Source organism: Schistocerca americana, chromosome 1 (assembly GCF_021461395.2).
Source record: "Schistocerca americana isolate TAMUIC-IGC-003095 chromosome 1, iqSchAmer2.1, whole genome shotgun sequence".
Taxonomy (NCBI): Eukaryota; Metazoa; Arthropoda; class Insecta; order Orthoptera; family Acrididae; genus Schistocerca; species Schistocerca americana.
Genome location: NC_060119.1, coordinates 1,191,564,540 through 1,191,586,156, shown reverse-complemented (window position 1 = coordinate 1,191,586,156; position 21,617 = coordinate 1,191,564,540).

Sequence of the window (21,617 nt, the reverse complement as noted above, 5' to 3'; positions counted from 1 at the left end):
CTCTGTACCAAAGGTCCGCAGTCAGTCCTGTCGACAGTGCTGCAGATGGTGAGCTTTGCTTTCATCCCGCTAGCGAGACTGGCAGTCTTCACCAAATCAGATAGCCGCCGGAAGCCAGAGAGGATTTCCTCCGATCCATAGCGACACACATAATTGGCGCCGACATGAGCGACCACCTGCAAATGGGTGCACCCTGTACCCTTCGTGGGATCCGGAAGGACCCTTTCCACATCTGGAATGACTCCCCCCGTTGTGCACACGGAGTGCACATTGGTTTTCTTCCCCTCTCTTGCTGCCATATCCCTAAGGGGCCTCATTAAGCGCCTGACGTTGGAGCTCCCGACTACCAGTAAGCCCACCCTCTGCGACCGCCCGGATCTTGCAGACTGAGGGGCAACCTCTGGAACAGGACAAGCAGCCATGTCCTGCCGAACTGGAGAGGCCTTCCGTTCAGCGCTCCGGAATGTCTTTCGCCCCCTGCCACACCTCGAGACGACCTCCCACTCTACCACAGGTGAGGATCAGCCTCAATGTGGGCAGTATCCCGGGCAGCCACAGTCGTAGTCTGATCGGGGGATGTGTGGGACGAGTTGGCCGTCCCCGACAAACCCCCATCCGGACCCCCCACAGTGATGCCCATTGGCAACAGCCTCAAGCTGTGTGACCGAAGCCAACACTGCCTGAAGCTGAGAGCAAAGGGATGCCAACTCAGCCTGCATCCGAACACAGCAGTTGCAGTCCCTATCCATGCTAAAAAGTGTTGTCCAAAGAACGTCTGAACTAATCTACAGAGAGCACAAAGAAATCGACACAAAATTTAAACGATTATTAAAATACAAGATTGCCTAGTAAATGCAGTAATGCTGCTACTTGCGCACTGCTGACACACTTCTCGGTGGCGGAAGGAGACTATGCGATTTTACACTCTTCAGGTACTAAAACGCGATGCTACAACTCTCAAATGCTATAATACGCCCGAAATTTATGAATTACACAATGCAAGTACCAAAAACACGCAAAGAAATTAAGAATTAAACTATGTAACAAATAAGTGAGCTAGGAGTATACGACTTTCTGCTGGCAGCTGCTTATCCAACGGCGGCAGGGAGCTCACTGGCTGTGACCAACCGACACTGACCGTTCAAAACAAAAACAAAAGACAGACGACTACGCGAATTTACACTATTCAGGTAGTAAAACGCGATGCTACAACTCTCAAATACTATAATACTCCCGAAATTTATGAATTAAACAATGCAAGTACCAAAAACACGCAAAGAAATTAAGAATTAAACTATGTAACAAATAAGTGAGCTAGGAGTATACGACTTTCTGCTGGCAACTGCTTATCCAATGGCGGCAGGGAGCACACTTGTAGGGATGATGGAAATAAAATTCATGACCAGTTTCGGTAGTCTCTGGTGCTGATGATGTGCTGGTGACCGTTCATTTTGACCGCGTACGCAGGAAGTTCACCGGTGCTCTGTACCACCGTAGCTTGCCTTCGTTTCGCATTATGATCATGAGGTAAACTTCGCAGTCCCTGCGAGCTGCTGGGATGTTAGAGCCGATAATACGCTTAACGAGTCATAAACGATGAAGATCTGGATGCGTTCGAAATGAGGAGAAGATCTGGATGCGTTCGAAATGAGGAGCTTAAACGATACTGCCACTACTGTAACCAATAACAGACTGCTACTCAGGGAGTACGACCGTTCAGCTGTAATCGCATTTCATCACTGCATAAGTAGCTATCCAATCTCGAATTTTGTGCAAGTTTTAAATAAACATCAAGAATCACTAAAGGGCGTTAAAGTCGCAAAACCAGGAATATGCCACGCAAGAAATGTCAAGTTCACATTAAGTGTTTTACTTGCCTGAATGCCGGGCGGAGTGCCCGAGTGGTTCCAGGCGTTACAGTCTGGAACCGCGCGACCGCTACGGTCGCAGGTTCGAATCCTGCCTCGGGCATGGATGTGTGTGATGTCCTTAGGTTAGTTAGGTTTAAGTAGTTCTAAGTCCTAGGGGACTGATGACCTCAGACGTTAAGTCCCGTAGTGCTCAGAGCCATTTGAACCATTTTTTGAACTTGTTTGATTCTTCGATGATCATGTACACACATCGGCACATGGTACGCAGGAGTAACGCCGCCTTCAAACAGTGCGTATAAGAATTTCACGTCTGCTTCTCGTTCATAAATCGCATACGAATGTTCATTATTTGCGAGGAGATCGTAATCGGGCTCGCATAAAAAGGGGAAACATGTCTGAGTTCCACAGCGGTAGGATCGTAGCCCATTGATAAGGCACTTCTTTGTTCCGCAATACAGCTTCTCGTGGTGGTTTGTATGTAATAATTGTCAACGAGAGTATGATAACACGATATCAGTGGACCCACGTGACTAGTACCCAAGACGACAAACGCACTGTACACTCTATTAACCAGGATCGTACAGCCACGTCGATACTTTGAATCAGGGCATGTTCTGATTCAGAGCAAGACTCAGTATCCACACGACCAGAGTGGAGAGGTCTGGAGTATCGTGGATTGGCGGAGAGGCTACTGTTGTAGCATCTTCCACTGACGGGGCGGGAGAGATAGACGCAGGAACCGTTGCGTGCCCAGTGGCAGCACTACAGACACGACTGGCCCCACGACGTCTCTTCCTGGCTCTGTCTACACCAAGAAGGTGGTCGTGTCCGTGTGTGCGCAGGCTGCAAGGAGAACGACCGTTGTCAGATTGAATTCGTCACCGTCACGCGGACCAAGTACCTGGTGAGATGGCGTGGGATGAGATTGGATACACAAAACGATCGCCTCTGTTTCACATAGCTAGTTACTTATACCTAATTTGGGTGACTGTGCTAGAATGCTACTCTCTCACCCACTGAAAACATTTGCTCATCGGTAAACTGTGGAGAAACAAGTGCTGTATCAGTTTGAGAGATACAGAGGCTAGAGAGTGTGCCGGGACTTACCCCAATTCATTTCTACTAGCGCCACGTCAACATAACGCGCCTGTGCACAGCATACGAAGTATTCTGGTATAATCTAAGAATGCAATTAAAAATGAAAATAACTTTTCCAAACTTTGTCGGTGTATGCTTCAGCGTATTTGTGTTAACATTGTTACATCTCAGAACGATCAGATAAATAAGCTTTGCTAAATATATTATTTTAAGAAAAAAACTAAGTGTCGCTAGGTAAAGCAAGTAGAAAGCTAAAAATAGTTCAGAATGTGCAAATGTATATCACAATCAAATGTTGCAAATCTAAACTAGATCCGAGCAATATTTTGTTCAAAACGGAGTTTTTGCGAAAATTTGAAGGCGCTAAGTATTAGGCTCAAAAAGATGGAATTCATATGTAGCATCAGTTTTATACAAAAAAATTAACTACGTGACTCCATTAAGCTATCTCAAACAGTGTTCAAGTAATTTATTAAAAAACTAAAGTTGGAACAAAACCATGATTCATAATACATTAAGTATCGTATTGATGAACGGAAATTATAATTACAGCATTTGATTACATTCACTAAAGAATATAGCTGTACCAATTTTCAAGACTTCGCTTAAAGAGGTAGTTATGTTCCATTCTCGGTTCCGTTTTATACATACTAGCCGGAAAAGTTTAAATCATGATGATGCTTGGTTTGTCGGGCGCAAAGCTGCGCGGTTATCAGCGCCCATACAAATTCCCAACCTTTCCTCAGGCCAATTTCGCCACATTCATGAATGATGATGACAGCACAAACACCCAGTCATCTAGAGGCAGGTGAAAATCCCTGACCCTGCCAGGAATCGAACCCGGGACCCCGTGCTCGGGAAGCGAGAACGCGACCGCGAGACCACAAGCTGCGGATGCAAAGTTTAAATGTAGTCAAGTTAAAACGTTTTAGTAACTAAAGAGAATTTAACTCCATTCATACAAAAATTATGAGGATTGTAAGCTGTTACACAGCAGATATATTAATTCATACGAGTCCGAGATAGGGGCAATTTAGGTACGGCTACTTGTGCGTACCTGGTAGCAGCTACTGCTGGTAGCAGGCGTTCCGTTCAAAAGTCCGCTGCACCCGTGGATAAATACGCCCAGAGACGCACTTCGCACCGAGCTGTCAATCTGGCCGCGTCAGTTACACGTCCACAATGTTGTTTGTCGAATGACGTCACAGCCAGGCAGCTACCAAACGCAATTTCGGTAAAAGTAGGAAGTGAGCTCACGAGGACTGCACACTGTCCTGGATCACTTAGATTTCACAGAAGTAATTGTTTGTGTGCCGATCGTAAGTAGTGAGATTATTTTCCACTTTTGTGGCGAGCAATTTACTTTGATGATCAGAAGTCAGGCGATAGATCATTTTACTTGTAACTTACCGTAGAGGTTGCCTGTGAACTGCTAAAAGTGCTGTTGATGATAGGGACATTATTATTATTTCTACATCTACATCGATAATCTGCAAATCACATTTAAGTGTGTGACAGACAGTTCACCGAACCACTTTCACAATTCTCTATTATTCCAATCTCGTACAGCGCCCGGAAAGAACGAACACCTGCATCTTTCCGAACGAGCTCTGATTCCCCTTATTTTATCGTAGTGATGGTTTCTCCCTATGTCGGCCGGTGTCACCAAAATATTTTCGCATTCGGAGGAGAAAGTTGGTGATTGGAATTTCGTGAGAAGATTCCTCTGCAACGAAAATCGTCTTTCTTTAATGATGTGCAGCCCAAATCCTGTACCATTTCAGTGATACTCTCACCCATATTTTGCGACAATACAAAACTTGCTGCCCTTCTTCGAACTTTTTCGATGTACTCCTTCAGTCCTAATTGGTAAGTATCCCACACCGCGAAGCAGTATTCGAAAAGAGGACGAACAAGCGTAGTGTAGGCAGTCTCCTTAGTAGATTTGTTACAGTTTCTAAGTGTCCCGCCAATAAAACGCAGCCTTTGGTTAGCCTTCCCCACAACATTTTCTATGTGTTCTTTTCAATTTAAGTTGTTTGTAATTGTAATACCTAGGTATTTGGTTGAATTTACGGCTTTTAGATTAGACTGACATATCGTGTAACCTAAGTTTAACGAATTACCTTTAGTACTCATGTGGATGACGTCACACTTTTCGAAATTTAGGGTTAACTGCCACTTTTCGCACCATTCAGATATCTTTTCTAAATCGTTTTGTAGGATGACATTATTAGTTAATAAACGATAGTGTCATCTGCAAACAACATACGACGGCTGCTCAGATTGTCTCCCAAATCGTTTATATAGGTAAGGAACAGCAAACGCCAGGAATCACTTCTGTTTTGCTCGATGACTTTCCGTCAGTTACTACGAACTGTGACCTCTCTGACAGGAAATCGCAAATCCAGTCACGTAACTGAGACGATATTCCACAACACGCAATTTCACTACGAGCCGCTTGTGTGGTACAGTGTCAAAAGCCTTCTGGAAATCCAGAAATACGGAATCGATCTGAAATCCCTTGTCAATAGCACTCAACACTTCATGCGAATAAAGAGCTAGTTGTGTTTCACAAGAGCGATGTTTTCTAAACCCATGTTGACTGTATGTCAATAGACCATTTTCTACGAGATAATTGATGATTTTCGAACACAATATATGTTCCAAAATCCTGCTGCAAATCGCCATTAATGATATGGGCCTGTAATTTAGTGGATTACTCCTACTACCCTTCTCGAATATTGGTGTGACCTGCGCAATTTTCCAGTCTTTGAGTGCGGATCTTTTGTCGAGCGAACAGTTGTATATGATTGTCAAGTATGAAGCTAATGCATCAGCATACTCTGAAAGGAACCTAATTAGTATACAGATTGGTCCAGAAGACTTGCTTTTATTAAGTGATGTAAGTTGCTTCACTACTCCAAGGATATTTACTTCTACGTTACTCATGTTGCCAGCTGTTTTTGATTCGAATTCTGGAATATTTACTTCGTCTTCTTTTGTGAAGGCATTTCGGAGGCTGTGTTCAGTTTTTCGATTTTGACAGCACTATCTTCGATTGTATCTCCATTGTTATCGCGCAGAGAAGGCGTTGAATGTTCTTGCCGCTAGCGTACTTCACATACGACCAGAATCTCTTTGGATTTTCTGCCAGGTTTCGAAACAAAGTTTCGTTGTGGCAACTGTTATAAGCATCTCGTTTTGAAGTCCGCGCTAAAATTCGAGCTTCTGTAAAAGATCTCCAATCTTGGGGGTTTTGCGTTTGTTGAAATTTGGCATATATTATTATTATTATTATTATCAGAAATATTATTATGGTTGTGTAGGTGAAATTTTACGGAGTATGTTATAAGTTATAGCTGAAAGCTTTTATTTACAGTTGTAGTTCCTCATCCCGCTGAATGATTGCAAGTAAGAACATTTTCTTTCAGTAAGCACAAGAATAATGTGGACTTGCAGACAGAAATGTATGGTCGTATGTTCTCCATCGGTTTCTGGTTGACCGCAAAAGCAATTTTCAGTCTCTAGTGAAAACAGCGACGAATATTATCAACCCACCCACCCCCGACAAACTGACAGAATGGCCCGCGAACCAGTACGACTGATGGATTCCGGTTTAGAATTTAACCAGCATCGAATGACCTACCCACATCTCTCGTCTAAATTAATGTCGACTCAGCGCCCAATCATGTTAGGGTCACGGTTCCTGCCAGTGCTGGCAGCTCTTTGTGCTTAATATTGTACCCTGTCTATCCCCAAGTGCCCCATAAATGTAATCACGTATTCCTGCTACTACACTGTATGGGCACAAGTATAACTGGTTCTTGGGTAGCCTTTCTGCTGTTGCTGTTCTACTGGTTAGCAACGTATGTTTGCCACAAGCCACTACACAGTGCGTGGTGAACGGTGCTTCATATTAATGTTAGTGATTCTCTGTCCTTTACCATTTTCGTTCAAAGTCTTCAAAAAGTTGCTGTTTGTGTTTGTGCGCACCCTTATCTGACCCGTACACAACGATGACAGCAGAAAAGTCGCTAAGAATGGTTCAAATGGCTCTGAGCACTATGGGACTTAACATCTTAGGTCATCAGTCCCCTAGAACTTAGAACTACTTAAACCTAACTAACCCAAGGACATCACACACATCCATGCCCGAGGCAGGATTCGAACCTGCGACCGTAGCAGTCCCGCGGTTCCGGACTGCAGCGCTAGAACCACACGACCACCGCGGCCGGCAAGTCGCTAAGACTTAGCGAATATTGGTACCGCAAATTTGCAAGAACAATGCCATGTTTCTTTCAATGAATCCTATCCATTAGCCTGGCTCAATACGTATCATTCATGATGAAATGAACTAAATTTCTGTAGTTGTGGTTATTTCGTAGCTAGAGTCCTTTTCATTCCCTTTTTAATTTATAGTAAGAGTTATTATTTTATTTCTTATCTTATTCGTTAAAATGATGGCACGTTAGTTATTATTTTGCACTGGCATTTTAAAATATGTGATGTGTGTGTGTCAGTACGTTTACTGCCTTTGTTTTTATCGTTAATGCTAAAAAGTATTACATTAACGTTTCCCTTAATCAAGAACTTTTTTGAAAAAATTTGTTGTTTAATTATGTATAGAGAAACAGATTTAAACTATTTTAATGTACTCATTTACGACTTACGTGTAAACATCACAACACGAAAATTTCTTTCCGCATAAACTTTTTGTATTTTATGTTAGTTTTACGCGTCTGTTTACCAGTGGTCTTGCCACAGTGGTAACACCGGTTCCCATCAGATCACCGAACTTAAGCGCTCTCGGACTTGGCTAGCACTTGGATGGGTGACCCTTAGCGTCTGTCGAGCGCTTCTGGCACGCGTGGTGCGTTCAGCCCTTGTGAGGCCAATTGAGGAGTTTCTCGACTGGAAGTAGCCTATCCAGTCACGAAAAGTGACAACGGCCGGGAGAGCAGTGTGTTGACCACAAGCCCCTCCATATCAGCGTCCAGTGAAGCCTACCGGCTGACGACAACACGGCAGTCGGTCGGTACCGTTGGGACTTTCGGGGCCTGCTCGGACAGCTTTTTCACAGCTGTTAACAAACTGCACTTTCCGGAGCCAGGTATCTGTGAGGTCATAACTTTTTGTTGTTATTTCTACTATCCATGTGGCAAGCATTTTTAATATCGCACCTCTGTAAAAACATTATTGTGATTGCGTTTTTGTGCCTGCCTAGACCTGAAGAGGATCTGCAAAGACCTACTGAAATCGGTAGGCGGTATATAAAAGATTCTGATACATGCAGTGTTTATTTATTATTACATACGGGTCACGTTTCCTAAGACTTGGCGTCAGTTATGACTGAATTTACACTTGTTAGTCTGATTTCAAGCGCATTTTCTCTCTTTTACGAATGCTGGGATGGTTCCCTCTAGTACATCGCAACGAAAGCTATCTGCTAAAACATCTCATTTTAACACTGCTTCCAAGATGCTTAGGATGCTATACTGCAAGCTTTCTTACAGCGCCCACGACGTTCAGAAAACATGGCTGCTTCATCCAGGAGCTGTTCTTAGTCATAAGGCTTATACTGAATCTCATCCATAATAACGCGGCCATAATACATAATGGATGTCGGGAATTCCGAGACGAAATGCGCGGCCCGAGTACGCGGCGGAGTGCTGGCATGTTCGTCGGCCGCACGCAGGGAGGAGTCTGTGGGCGGCGCGCCGGGCAGCGCCGGGCCAGGCCAGCGCACAGCACCTGCAGGTGTTCGGCGGGCGGCGCCCCTGTTTTTGCCGGCGCTGGCGGCCGAGTGTCCGCCTCTCTATACGACCGTGTAGCGTATAATGAGACAACCGGGCCTGGCGCGCCAGCCCGTCGGGAATCGATACTGGCAATCTGGCGGGGGCGGCGGTGGCGGCGGCGGCGGTAGCGGCGGCAGCGGCAGCGGTGCGGGACCCAGGGACCGCCGGGCTGCCGCGGTCCAGCGGAGGGCCTGCAATTGTGGCGACCGAGTGCGCGGTGGAGGGTGCTCTGCTCGTCTGTAAGGTGGCTTCTTCTCCGCAGTTAGAGGAAGGGATAAAGGTCTGACACTAGAGGCCCAGCTTCCACGATAATGAAACTGGACGTTTTGTTTTGCGGGATAGAGGTGTTTCAGGGGATCGAACGGGTCACCGGCCTTTTGACGATTTTCATTAGGCTCAAAGAGCCAGCTCTGACACTGCGGTTAGTAACGGCAGAAAGTCTAAAGAAAAATCGGGACAAATTCATAGGATTTCATCAACCGAGTTCCGAATAAACACTACCATCAGTTGTAGAATGAAATGACGACATGAAAGTCTGTGCCGGACCGAGACTCTAATACGTAATTACTTCTTGTCGCGAGCGGTCGCTTTACCATTTGGCTGTCCTGCCATGACTAACAGCCAGCCACAAACTTCCATATATTGTCAACCATGCGCCTACGACCTGAACTCTTACATCCATCACGGCGCTCCGCAAGGTAGTGTCCTAGGCCCTCTCCTAAGTAAAATGCTTTTTTATTCCAGTCTATGATCACAGATGAATTCTTTAGACGATGACCCGTTTCAGTCTGTAATGACCATCGTCAGATCTTTTTTACACTATGTCCTAAAGTGATACGGCCATAATGGCATCGTCAAAACATATAAATATAATCAGCATATCATCGTCACATAGATTATGGCCGTATCACTTTAGGACATGGTGTAAAAAAGATCTGAGGACGGTCCTTAAGGACTGAAACCGGTCATCGTCGAAAGAATTCATTTGTGATCATAGACTGGAATAAAAAAGCATTTTACAGTATTGGATCACTGTTTGTACACACGATTATGTCGCAGTTAGTGAAGCCACTCCTAGTTGATAATCTGAGCAGATTAGATTGTTTGCAGATGACGCTGTAATTTACCGTCTAGTAAACTTATCAGACGATCAGTTCCAATTACAAAATGATCTAGAGAGAATTTTTGTATGGTGTGAAAAGTGGCAATTAGCACTAAACAAAGAAAAGTGCAAGGTCAACCACATGAGTATTAAAAGAAATCCGATAAATTTTGAGTATACGATAAATAGCACAAATCTAAGGGCTGTCAATTCGACTAAATAACTGGGAATTACAATTACGAGCAACTTAAATAGGAAAGACCATATAGATAATACTGTGGGGAAGGCGAAACAAGGACTGCGAATTTGTTGGCAGAACACTTAGGAGATACGACAAACCCACTAAAGAGACAGCCTACATTACAGTTGTCCGTCCTCTGCTGGAATATTGCTGCGCAATATGGGATCCTTACCAGGTAGGATTGACATCGAAAAAGTGGAAAGAAGGGCAGCTCGTTTCGTGTCGTCGCGCAATAGGGGTGATAGTGTCACTGATATGATACGCGAGTTGGGGTGGCAGTCACTGAAACAAAGGCGGTTTTCTTTGAGGCGAGATCGATTTACGAATATTCAATCACCAACTTTCTCTTCCGAATGCCTAAATATTTTTTTGACACCCACCTACGTAGGGAGAAATGATCATCATAATAAAATAAGATAAATCAGAGTGCGAACGGAAAAATTTTGGTGTTCCTTTTTCGCACGGGCCATTCAAGAGTGGAATGGTAAAGAAGTAGTATGAAGATGGTTCGATGAACCCTCTGCCGGGCGCTTAAGTGTGAAATGGAGAGTAGCCATGTAGATGTACATGTAAATGTTCCGTAGGCGTCAGACGTTCTACTTGAAAGTCGCTTGCCCCGTATCGGCAGATAAATACTATATTGCCTGCGTTATTCTCATTACGATGCGAACTTCCTTTGCACCTGCAAGCACATCCGAAGGAACAGGCATTGCGACGACCACAGCCGTTACGAAGCACATTAATTCAATCCGCAATTGGGAATAAGTACTACCATTAGCTGTAGAATGGAATGACGGCAATGAAAATTTGTGGCGGACTCAGATTTACCGCTTATCGCGAGCAGTCAGCTTAAAATTTGGTTATCCGAGCACAACTCACGGGAGACCCAAACTTCCATATGTCTCAACCATCGATCTGGCCGTCAGTCGTGCATTGTGAGCAGAATAACACAGGCACTGCAATATTGTATTCAAGGGATTTGTCGACCTGGAAAAAAGAGTTCGATGATGTCGAATTGTGCAAGATGTTCGAAATACTGAGAAATGTAGGGGTAAGCTGTAGGGAAATTAGGAAAATACGGATAATATACTATATGTACACTAACCAAGAGGAAACAATAAGTGAGGAAGACCAAGGACGAAGTGCTCGGATTGAAATGTGTGCAAGGCAGGAAATTTTTTTTTTAATAAGAGGTGGAGCCCCTCCACGCCCACACCGGCATGATGGCCAACACAAAAGGTCTACTGCCATCTCTGCATAAGGGTTAGTATTCACTAAAGTGAGGTGTCGCAGGATGTGGGTACTGCGATGTCTGCGTACGTCTGGTTAGGATTAACCATTAATACGCGCTCATCTGGAGATAGATTGGTCGAAATCTGACGAAGGGTAGCGGTTTGAAGGGCAGAGGAAAAAAAGTGCCAAAGCAAGAGCCAAGGGAAAAAAACCTCTGCAAAAGTTAGGTCGGGCGGCAAGAGCAGTAGCGGTTGTCTTGCTGCCTGCGATAGGTTGTGTAAGGATAGGCTTTGTTAGTAGTGGGTATCATGCATGTCGATACCTTGACGTTGTGCGTTTGTGCTGCTCGGCGGCTGGCTCTGGGTGCTGGTACAGAGTCCTCGTTCAGCGTCCTGCAACCTGCAACAGTTAGGTTTGTTATCGGTCGTGTGTCCGATAGGTCATATACCGGAGGCACAGTGTGAGGGAGTGTTGGCAGATTGTTCGTGCGTCTGTGGGCGAGCTCGTCGGTGTCCCTGCTGTGGCCTGTTGGTTGGCTCTAATAGCAGCTGGTAGTTGCCAGTCAGTGTTGCTGATTTGCAGGGGCTTACCGGCGTTTGTCTCTGTTTGCGTATGTTAGTTTACCATAGGTGGTTATGCCCTAGCTAGCAGTGTCTTTGGCCGCTTCTGTTTCCACCTGTGGTTGTGATCGTAGTTTCCCAGAGTGAGGATGAAAGGATTGTTCGAGTGTCTCGAGTTCCTGTATAGTCGTGTGGCGTGTTTCTGGAATACTTCCTTGAGGGTATCAAGGCGGTATTCATGGTGAAGATCCACGGTGCGTGTGTAGCGTGGAGCATTGCTGATGATTCGTAGCACCTTGTTCTGTATGATCTGCAGGCGGCGCAGTCGTGTGGGAGCTGCATATCCCCAGACGGGAGCTGCGTACGTCATCAGAGGTCTAATCAGTGTCACGTATAAGGACCTCGACACCCTCCTATTCAGTGTGCTTGCCCTGTTGAGCATTGGGTAGAGCTGTTTGAGCCTCGCGTGCGCTCGGTTGGCAACGTATTCGATGTGGTCCCCCCATGTAAGTTTCCGGTCCAGCCAGACACCAAGGTATCTGACTTTCTCTCGGAAACGTATTGGGCGTGTACGTAGTGTTATCGGTCTACAGTGTTGGTGTTTGCACAGTAGTTTCGGTCTGCGTGTGAACAGAACTGCTTCGCACTTGTCGACGTTTACTTTAATACGCCATCGCTCCAGCCAAGGCTCAGCTGTTCTGAGTGCTGTCTGTATTCGTGAGTTGATGTTCGACGGTTTCCAGTCTTGCGCGAGGATGGCTGTGTCATCCGCGTAGACGGCTAACGTCGTGTTTCGTGTCGCTGGGAAGTCATTAATGTACAGGTTAAACAAGATGGGCCCTAGGATGCTTCCTTGGGGTACTCCAGCTTGGATACCGTGTTGTGTTGATTGTTTATCCTGCACGTTAGTGTTGAAACATCTGTTCGTGAGATATGAGTGTATGAGACGCACGAGTCCGTCCGGGAAACCAGCTTCGCTTAGTTTGCGTATGAGTCCGTTGTGCCAGGGACGATCGAAAGACTTTTCGATGTCTAGGAACACGGCCCCTGTGGCTTTGTTCATGTTGTAGCCGTGTGTTATATGTTCGACTACGCGGAGGAGTTGTTGTGTTGTCGAGTGGTGATTCCTAAAGCCGAATTGCTCCGGTCTTAGGGTGCCGTTGGCGATGCAATGCCTAGTGATACGTTTTAGTATTACCTTCTCAACAATCTTGCTGAGCGAGCACAGCAGACTGATAGGTCGGTAATTTTGTGGAAGGGAGTGGTCTTTCCCTGGCTTCCTGAACATCAGGACCTTGGCCGCCTTCCAAAAGTCAGGGAAGTGTTGGTGTGTCAGGATGGCATTCGTTAAGTGTGTGAGGTATTCTACGGCTTTATCCGTGAACTCCTGGAGGACACGGTTTTGAATGCCATCAGGCCCAGGGGCTTTTCTAGCGTTGGTGTGCTTGATAGCCCATGTGACTTCATTTGTGCTAGTACGTCTTATTTCGTTGCGCGAGGGCTGGGCTACAAGTCGTGTAACCTCCTGGTCCGTTTCAAGTGTGAATGCTGGGTCTGACGGAACCAGATTCGGCATGAAAGACGCTGCAAGTGTTGTGGCCATAAGCTCTGCCTTCTCCGTCGCGGAGTAGGCTGGGCCGTCTGGTCCTTGTAACGTGGGAATGTAATGTTTCTCCCTGGTGAAGTGTCTGGCCAGCTGCCACACGCCAGGACGTGTGGTATGCAGCCCAGCGAGTTTCTGTCCCCATTGTTCGTTTCTGAATGTTTGAATTTTATTCCGTATTATGCCCTGGAGTCTGTTGACGTGCAGTTTATAGAACGGGCGCCTGGTACGCTGCCAGTATCTCCTGAGGCGGTTCCTCATTGAAATGCGAAATGACTGCATGAAAAAGGTGACGAAATCTAAAAGGAAATGATTATTGGAAGGACTGACTCAGCGTATAGAAAAGCCAAAACAACCTTCGTTGAAATTAAACCAAGGGTGCTAATATTAGGAGTGCAAGGGGAACTCCACTGTTAAATGAGAAGGGAAAGCGAATAAGTGGAAAAAGTACGTCGAAGGCCTCTATGAATGGAAAGATTATGTGATGGAAGAGCAAACAGCAGTCGATTTAGAAGAGTTAGGGGATCCAGTACTAGAATCAGAATTTAAGGGAGCTTTGGAGGAGTTAACATCAAATAAGGCAGAAAGGATGGATAACATTCTATCAGAATGTCTGAAATCATTGGAGGAAGTGGCAACAAAACAACTATTCACATTGGTGCGTAGAATGTATGAGTCTGGCGACATATCATATGACTTTCGGAAAACTATCATCCACACAGTTCCGAAGACTGAAAGAGCTGACAAGTGCCAGAATTATCGTGCAATCAGCTTAACAGATCATGCATGCAAGTTTTTGTCAATAATATTATAGAGAAGAATCGAAAAGAAAATTGAGCATGTGTTAAATGACGATGTTTAGCTTTAGGAAAAGTAAAGGCGCCAGAGAGACAATTCTGATGTTGCGGTTGATAATGGAAGCAAGACTAAAGAAAAATCAAGATACGTTCATAATATTGGTCGACCTGGGAAAAGTATTCGACAATGTAAAATAGTGCAAAGTGTTCGGATTTCTGAGAAAAGTATGAGTAAGCTGTAGGGAGAGACGAGTAATAAATAATAATTATAACAGACAAGAGGGAATAACGAGAGTGGACTGCCAAGAACGAAGTGCTTCGATTAAAAAGGGTGTAAGACAGGGATGTAGTCTTTCGCCCCCGCTGTTAAATCTGTATATCGAAGAAGCAGTGGCGGTAACAAAAGAAAGATTCAGGAGTGCAATTAAAATTCAAGGTGAAAAGACATCTATGATACTATTTGCTGATGAATTGCTATCCTGAGTGAAAGTGAAGAAGAATTACATGATCTGCTGAAAGGAACATTCTAATGAGTACAGAATATGGACGTGAGAGTAAATCGAAGAAAGCCGAAGGAAATGAGACGCAGTAGAAACGCAAAGAGCGAGAAACTTAACATCATCATCGATAGTCATGAAGTAGATGACGTTAAGGAACTCTGCTTCCTTGGCAGAAAAATAACGAATGACGGACGGAGCAAGGAGGACATAAAAAGCAGACTAGCACTGGGAAAAAGGGCATTCCTGGGCAAGAGAAGTCTACCAGTATCAAACATTGGCATTAATTTGAGGAAGAAATTTCTGTGAATGTACCTTTAAAGCACAGCATTGCATGGTAGTGATACATGGGCTGTGTGAAAACTGGAGAATATGATAATCGAAGCCCTTGAGATGTGGTACTATTGAAGAATGTTGAAAACTAGATGGACTGATAAAGGAAGGACTGTGAAGGTTCTCTGCCGAATCGGCGAAGAAAGAAATATATAGATAACACTGACAATAAGAAGGGACAGGATGATAGGACATCCGTTAAGACATAGTATTACAGGAAGCTGTAGAGGATAAAAACTACAGAGAGGATTGGAATACATGCAGCACAAAATTAAGGACATAGGTCGCAAGTGCTACTCTGAGATGAGAAGATTGACAAAGGAAAGTAACTGCTTACGAGCCGCATCAAGCCAGTCAGAAGACTGATGACTATGAAAGGCATAGAAACAGGATAAAGTTTTGTAATAAAATTTAATATTGAACCAGAGATGGTCAAATGTAGTGTCGATTGTGTTGTAGCGTCGCTGCTCAACAGCGACGGCTGGTTCAAGGTGTTATGGGTAATGTGGTAGAATAGCTTTAGTTATTAAGATGTAGAGAGTAACTTCAGATAGGGAGTTGTATGGAGGACTCCCAAGCTTTTAAGGGAATTACTAACGTCTCTTTAGGTGAGTTTACGTTTGAGACGATAATTTCATTGTCTTCAGTGGAAAAATACTATTCCTACTGTTGAAGAATGGTGTGAATAAATTATGGCTACAAGATGTGCTCAACGTTACTGGAACAGGTGTAACAAAGCATGCTCTGAGAATGAACGCATGTCGCCTGTCTTGTTTCTGAATCTGAGAAAAATCGAATCTTTGCTATGAGGGTGTAGAAGCATAATACAGAGATATTGTAGCAGACGAATGGCTGTAGTACATTCATTTCAGAAAAAAAGGCCAAGAAACAGATCAGGACAACAGTATGGTAAGAGGTTTAGTTCCGGGTGTTTCCATACGGATACCGCGAGAAGATCGTAGGAAGGTTCTGCTGTGTCGAAGCCTTGCGTTGCTCATCCAGCAATCAACAACACAAACAAGTTATGTGGTCTTGGACCTTACAGTGACATCTCTTCAGACAACTGACAGAGGATGGCTGCTCTCCTCCTGAACACTGGACTGTTTATTTAAAGTTGTACTTTACTGACGAGGAGAACACGGCAAATGCCGTAACACAATTTCCCAGAAACTTTGCTCATTTGAAGAGGAATCAAGATAAGAGATTATGTGTCCCGGCTTACCCATAGATCCTCCACCATTTCTGGAAAAACCACGGTCAAAGTTTTCGACGTCTTTTAGATGACTTCTAGCTCGTGGTAAATGGCTAACGTCATGAAGTTTCACTTCTGCAATATTTATTAAAAACACCGTTATTTTTTATTTATGTTATTTAATTTTTGTTTCATGTATCTACCCACGTCCGTAGATTGTTGATTGTTTCTTATCAAGTTAGGGCATACAGGGGCTTGCATTAACAGTAAAATTGCAATACGTATTATACATTTATTGCATAATATAACTGTGTACGGTGTTTTTAGGGGTTACAGTCATTTCAAATTCTGATCTTGTCTCGATTCTTAAATTGGGTTTTTACGTTTTATTCTATGTTTATTCTTCAGGAATGCTTGGTGCATTCCCGTGGATTATTCAAGAAACATCGGAAACATAAAAATTCCTAACACCACGAGCATCGCGCGAAGGCGGGTTTGCCACAGCGATATTTCTTCGCAGGGATCTCACTTTACCATTGTGGCAGGCATCACCAACGCTGGCAGGCAACAGCCAAGGAAATTGGAAACACGACTGTGCTGTGAATTTCTAATTCATGGGAAAACTATTGTAGATGATGTCAAATCTTTAGGTAGATTTTTCTTATTTATAGTCTGATTCCACTGACTGCGCTGTTAACTTGCAGGAACAAAGGATGTTTTATTTATGACAAATTTCTATAAGGAATAAATGTAGCAGTTGGTATTTTCAGTAACAAATGTTGCAGTTAGTATTTTCAGTTCTCTGAATAGGCCCCTGCATGGTTTTCTTGAGTTCACACCACAAATAATTCGTATTAGAATAGTCAGGAGAAGGAACAATTTTAGCTATACCCCAAGAAATGGCTCCATATGGTGTTGTGGATGAGTATAAGAGTAGTAAGCTATAATTACCTTCTTTTGTTTTTATTACACCCATATCTGATAGCCAGCGGCTTTGCCGCAGTCGTAATACCGGTTCCGGCCCGACCACTAAAGTTAAGCACCGTCGGGCTTGATTAAAACTTGGATGGGGGACCGTGTACATTTACATCACATTTATATTCCGCAAGCCACCCAACGGTGTGTGGCGGAGGGCACTATATGTGCCACTGTCATTACCTCCCTTCCCTGTTCCAGTCGCGTATGGTTCGCGGGAAGAACGACTGCCGGAAAACCTCTGTGCGCGTTCGAATTTCTCTAATTTTTCATTCGTGATCTCCTCTGGAGGTATAAGTAGGGGGAAGCAATATATTCGATACTTTATCCAGAAACGCACCCTCTCGAAACCTGGCGAGCAAGCTACACCGCAATGCAGAGCGCCTCTCTTGCAGACTCTGCCACACGAGTTTGCTAAACGTCTCCGTAACGCTATCACGCTTACCAAATAACCCTGTGACGAAACGCGCCGCACTTCATTGGATCTTCTCTATCCCCTCCGCCAACCCGACCATGTACGGATCCCACACTGATGAGCAATACTCGAGTATAGGTCGAACGAGTGTTTTGTAAGCCACCTGCTTTGTTGATGGACTACATTTTCTAAGGACTCTCCCAATGAATCTCAACCTGGCACCCGCCTTACGATCTATTAATTTTATATGATAATTCCACTTCAAATCGTTCCGTACGCATACTCCCAGATATTTTACAGAAGTAACTGCTACCAGTGTTTGTTCCGCTATCATATAATCATACAATAAAGGATCCTTCTTTCTATGTATTCGCAACACATTACATTTGTCTATGGTAAGGGTCAGTTGTCACTCCGTGTCCCAAGTGCCTATCCGCTGAAGACCTTCCTGTATTTCACTGCAATTTTCTAATGCTGCAACTTCTCTGTATACTACAACATCATCCGCGAAAAGCCGCATGGAAATTCCGACTACTAGGTCATTTATATATATTGTGAAAAGCAATGCTGCCTTAACACTCCCCTGTGGCACACCAGACATTACTTTAACGTCTGTAGACGTGTCTCTATTGAGAACAACATGCTGTGTTCTGTCTGGTAAAAACTCTTCAGTCCAGCCACACAGCTGGTCTGATATGCCGTAGGCTCTTACTTTGTTTTTCAGGCGACTGTGCGTAACTGTATCGAACGCCTTCCGGAAGTCAAGGAAAATGGCCTCTGCAGGGCTTTCTTGATTTCACGCCACAAATAATTCGTGTTAGAATCGTCAGGAGAAGGAACATTTTAGCTACAAGTTACCCCAAGAAATGGCTCCATATGGTATTGTGGCCAGGTCTAGCAAACGCTGTTGGCAAGCAGGATGCACTCAGCCTTTGTGGAGCTATCGTGGAGATACATGACTAAGAAGTAGTGGCTCTCGTCACGAAAACTGACAATAGCCAGCAGAGTATTGTGCTATCCACTTGCCCTCCATATCCGCATCCAGTGACATCTATTGGCTGAGGTTGATACGACGGGCGGTCGGTACTGGTGGCCTGTTCAGGTGGAGGAACTACATCTGACAATATCTGCATTGCAATAATATATCCTTAGGCACTTCCACAGTTTTATGGTATGTTCCTCCTCGTTTATACAGAGTTTATCCGGCCGTAGTGGCCGTGCGGTTCTAGGCGCTGCAGTCCGGAACCGAACGACCGCTACGGTCACAGGCTCGAATCCTGCCCTGGGCATGGATGTGTGTGATGTCCTTAGGTTAGTTATGTTTAATTATTTCTAAGTTCCAGGCGACTGATGACCTCAGAAGTTAAGTCGCACAGTGCTCAGAGCCATTTGAACCATTTTTTTGCAGGGTTTAGTGACGAAGATTTGACAACAAACCATTTATTAATGCACATAAAACTTTCATTAACCAATTTTTCTAAAACTGTACTTCATGTTTCCTACTGTTTGTATCTTCTGAAAACAAACCAGTCATTTGGTAATATTAGTGATGAAAGAGCGATTACGAAGAGTAAAGGCCCCAAGAAGAAACCTTGTGGGACACTATATGTAATTTGTTCCCAGCACGAATCTTCACTTTATAGGCTACTCCTTCCTATGAATATCATTAAGTAAAACTTGTTGAAGAGTTTATCAATAGCATTTCTGCTAGGTTATTTTCGGTGAACAGGCTTGTGAAGCGGAAGAGTCTTCTGGAGGGGAAAGGTGCTATCGACTCGCAGTGGCTTGGGTCACGATACGCCCTTAACGTTTCATTTATGTTTCACCACGGACTTGGTGAAATGTCTGTGCTTGTCTTCACGCACGTAAACTCTATTGTGAAAGCACTGCAGTTGTGTGTACCTCGTGCTGTCTGCAAGTGTACTCGACTATCTCCAGGCAGCAGCGCACACTTTCCGCGGAAGAGCTTCCCTCAGAGCCAGGTATGGCGGAGCCAGCAGTAATTTACGCCCCGATAAACAGGTAAAGAAGACGCGGCAGCGGCGGCGGCACAGTGCCCTCGTAAATCCCTGGGAGACGTCGCCACCGCCAAATTGTCGCTCCGCCCCCGACTTCGCAAAGGCTTCCTCCCGCACTGCACAGTGGGATGGCACCGGGCCTCCTCGCTCCGAGAGAGCTGAGCGCTTCCGAGACGTGGCCCTCAACAATGTTAGCGGCTGCCTCTTTTGATCTTCCTAAGGGAGAGCCGCCTATTAGAGGTACGCCGAGTCCGCCCCGTTAGCCAGTCGTTTCCGAGGGGCCGGCGCGCCGGGTCTGGTTAATCTGCCGCCGTTCCTTTCGCTTACTGTGCCAACGTAATCTCAAATATTCACCCTCTCACTCACTGAGTCGCGGCTAGATAAAGGCCGCTCTAGTCTTTGGTAGTACGTCATCCACCTTACTCTCACAAGGAAACATTACAAACTTAAACTGCAGATGATAGTGGCACTGAAACAGAGGATGACACGCGTAAAGCTGAAATACTAAACACCTTTTTCCAAAGCTGTTTCACAGAGGAAGTCCGCACTGCAGTTCCTTCTCTAAATCCTTGCACGAATTAAACATTGGCTGACATCGAAATAAGGGTCCAAGGAATAGAAAAGCAACTGAAATCACTCAGCAGAGGAGAGTCCACTGGACCTGACGGGATACCAATTCGATTCTACACAGAGTACGCGAAAGAGCTTGCCCCCCTTCTAACAGCCGTGTACCGCAAGTCTTTAGAGGAACCGAACGTTCCAAATGATTGGAAAAGAGCACAGGTAGTTCCAGTTTTCAAGAAGGGCCGTCGAGCAGATGCGCAAAACTATAGACCTATATCTCTGACAGCGATCTGTTGTACAATTTTAGAACATGTTTTTTGCTCGCGTATCATGTCATTTCTGGAAACCCAGAATCTACTCTGTAGGAATCAACATGGATCCCGAAAACAGCGATCGTGTGAGACCAAACTCGCCTTATTTGTTCATGAGACCAAGAAAATATTGGATATAGGCTCCCAGGTCGATGCCATTTTCCTTGACTTCCGGAAGGCGTTCGATACTGTTCCGCACTGTCGACTGATAAACAAAGTAAGAGTCTACGGAATATCAGACCAGCTGTGTGGCTGGATTGAAGAGATTTTAGCAAACAGAACACAGCATGTTGTTATCAATGGAGAGACGTCTAAAAACGTTAAAGTAACCTCTGGCGTGCCACAGGGGAGTGTTGTGGGATCATTGCTTTTCACAGTATATATAAATGACCTAGTAACTAGTGTCGGACGATCCATGTGGCGGATGATACTGTGGTATACAGAGAAGTTGCAGCAAAAGAAAATTGCAGCGAAATGCAGGAAGATCTGCAGCGGATAGGCAGCTGGTGCAGGAAGTGGCAACTGACCCTTAACATAGACGAATGTAATGTATTGCGAATACGTAGAAACAAGGATCCTTTATTGTATGATTATATGATAACAGAACAAACACTGCAGCAATTGCTTCTATAAAATATCTGGGAGTATGCGTACGGAGCGATTTGAAGTGCAATGATCATATAAAATTAATTGTTGGTAAGGCGGGTGCCAGGTTGAGATTCATTGGGAGAGTCCTTAGAAAATGTAGTCCATCAACAAAGCAGGTGGCTTACAAAACACTCGTTCGACCTATACTCGAGTATTGCTCATCAGTGTGGGATCCGTACATGGTCGGGTTGACAGGGGAGATAGAGAAGATCCATAGAAGAGGGGCGTGTTTCGTCACAGGATTATTTGGTAAGCGTGATAGTGTTACGGAGATGTTTGGCAAACTCAAGTGGCAGACTCTGCAAGAGAGGCGCTCTGCATTGCGGTGTAGCTTGCTGTCCAGGTTACGAGAGGGTGCGTT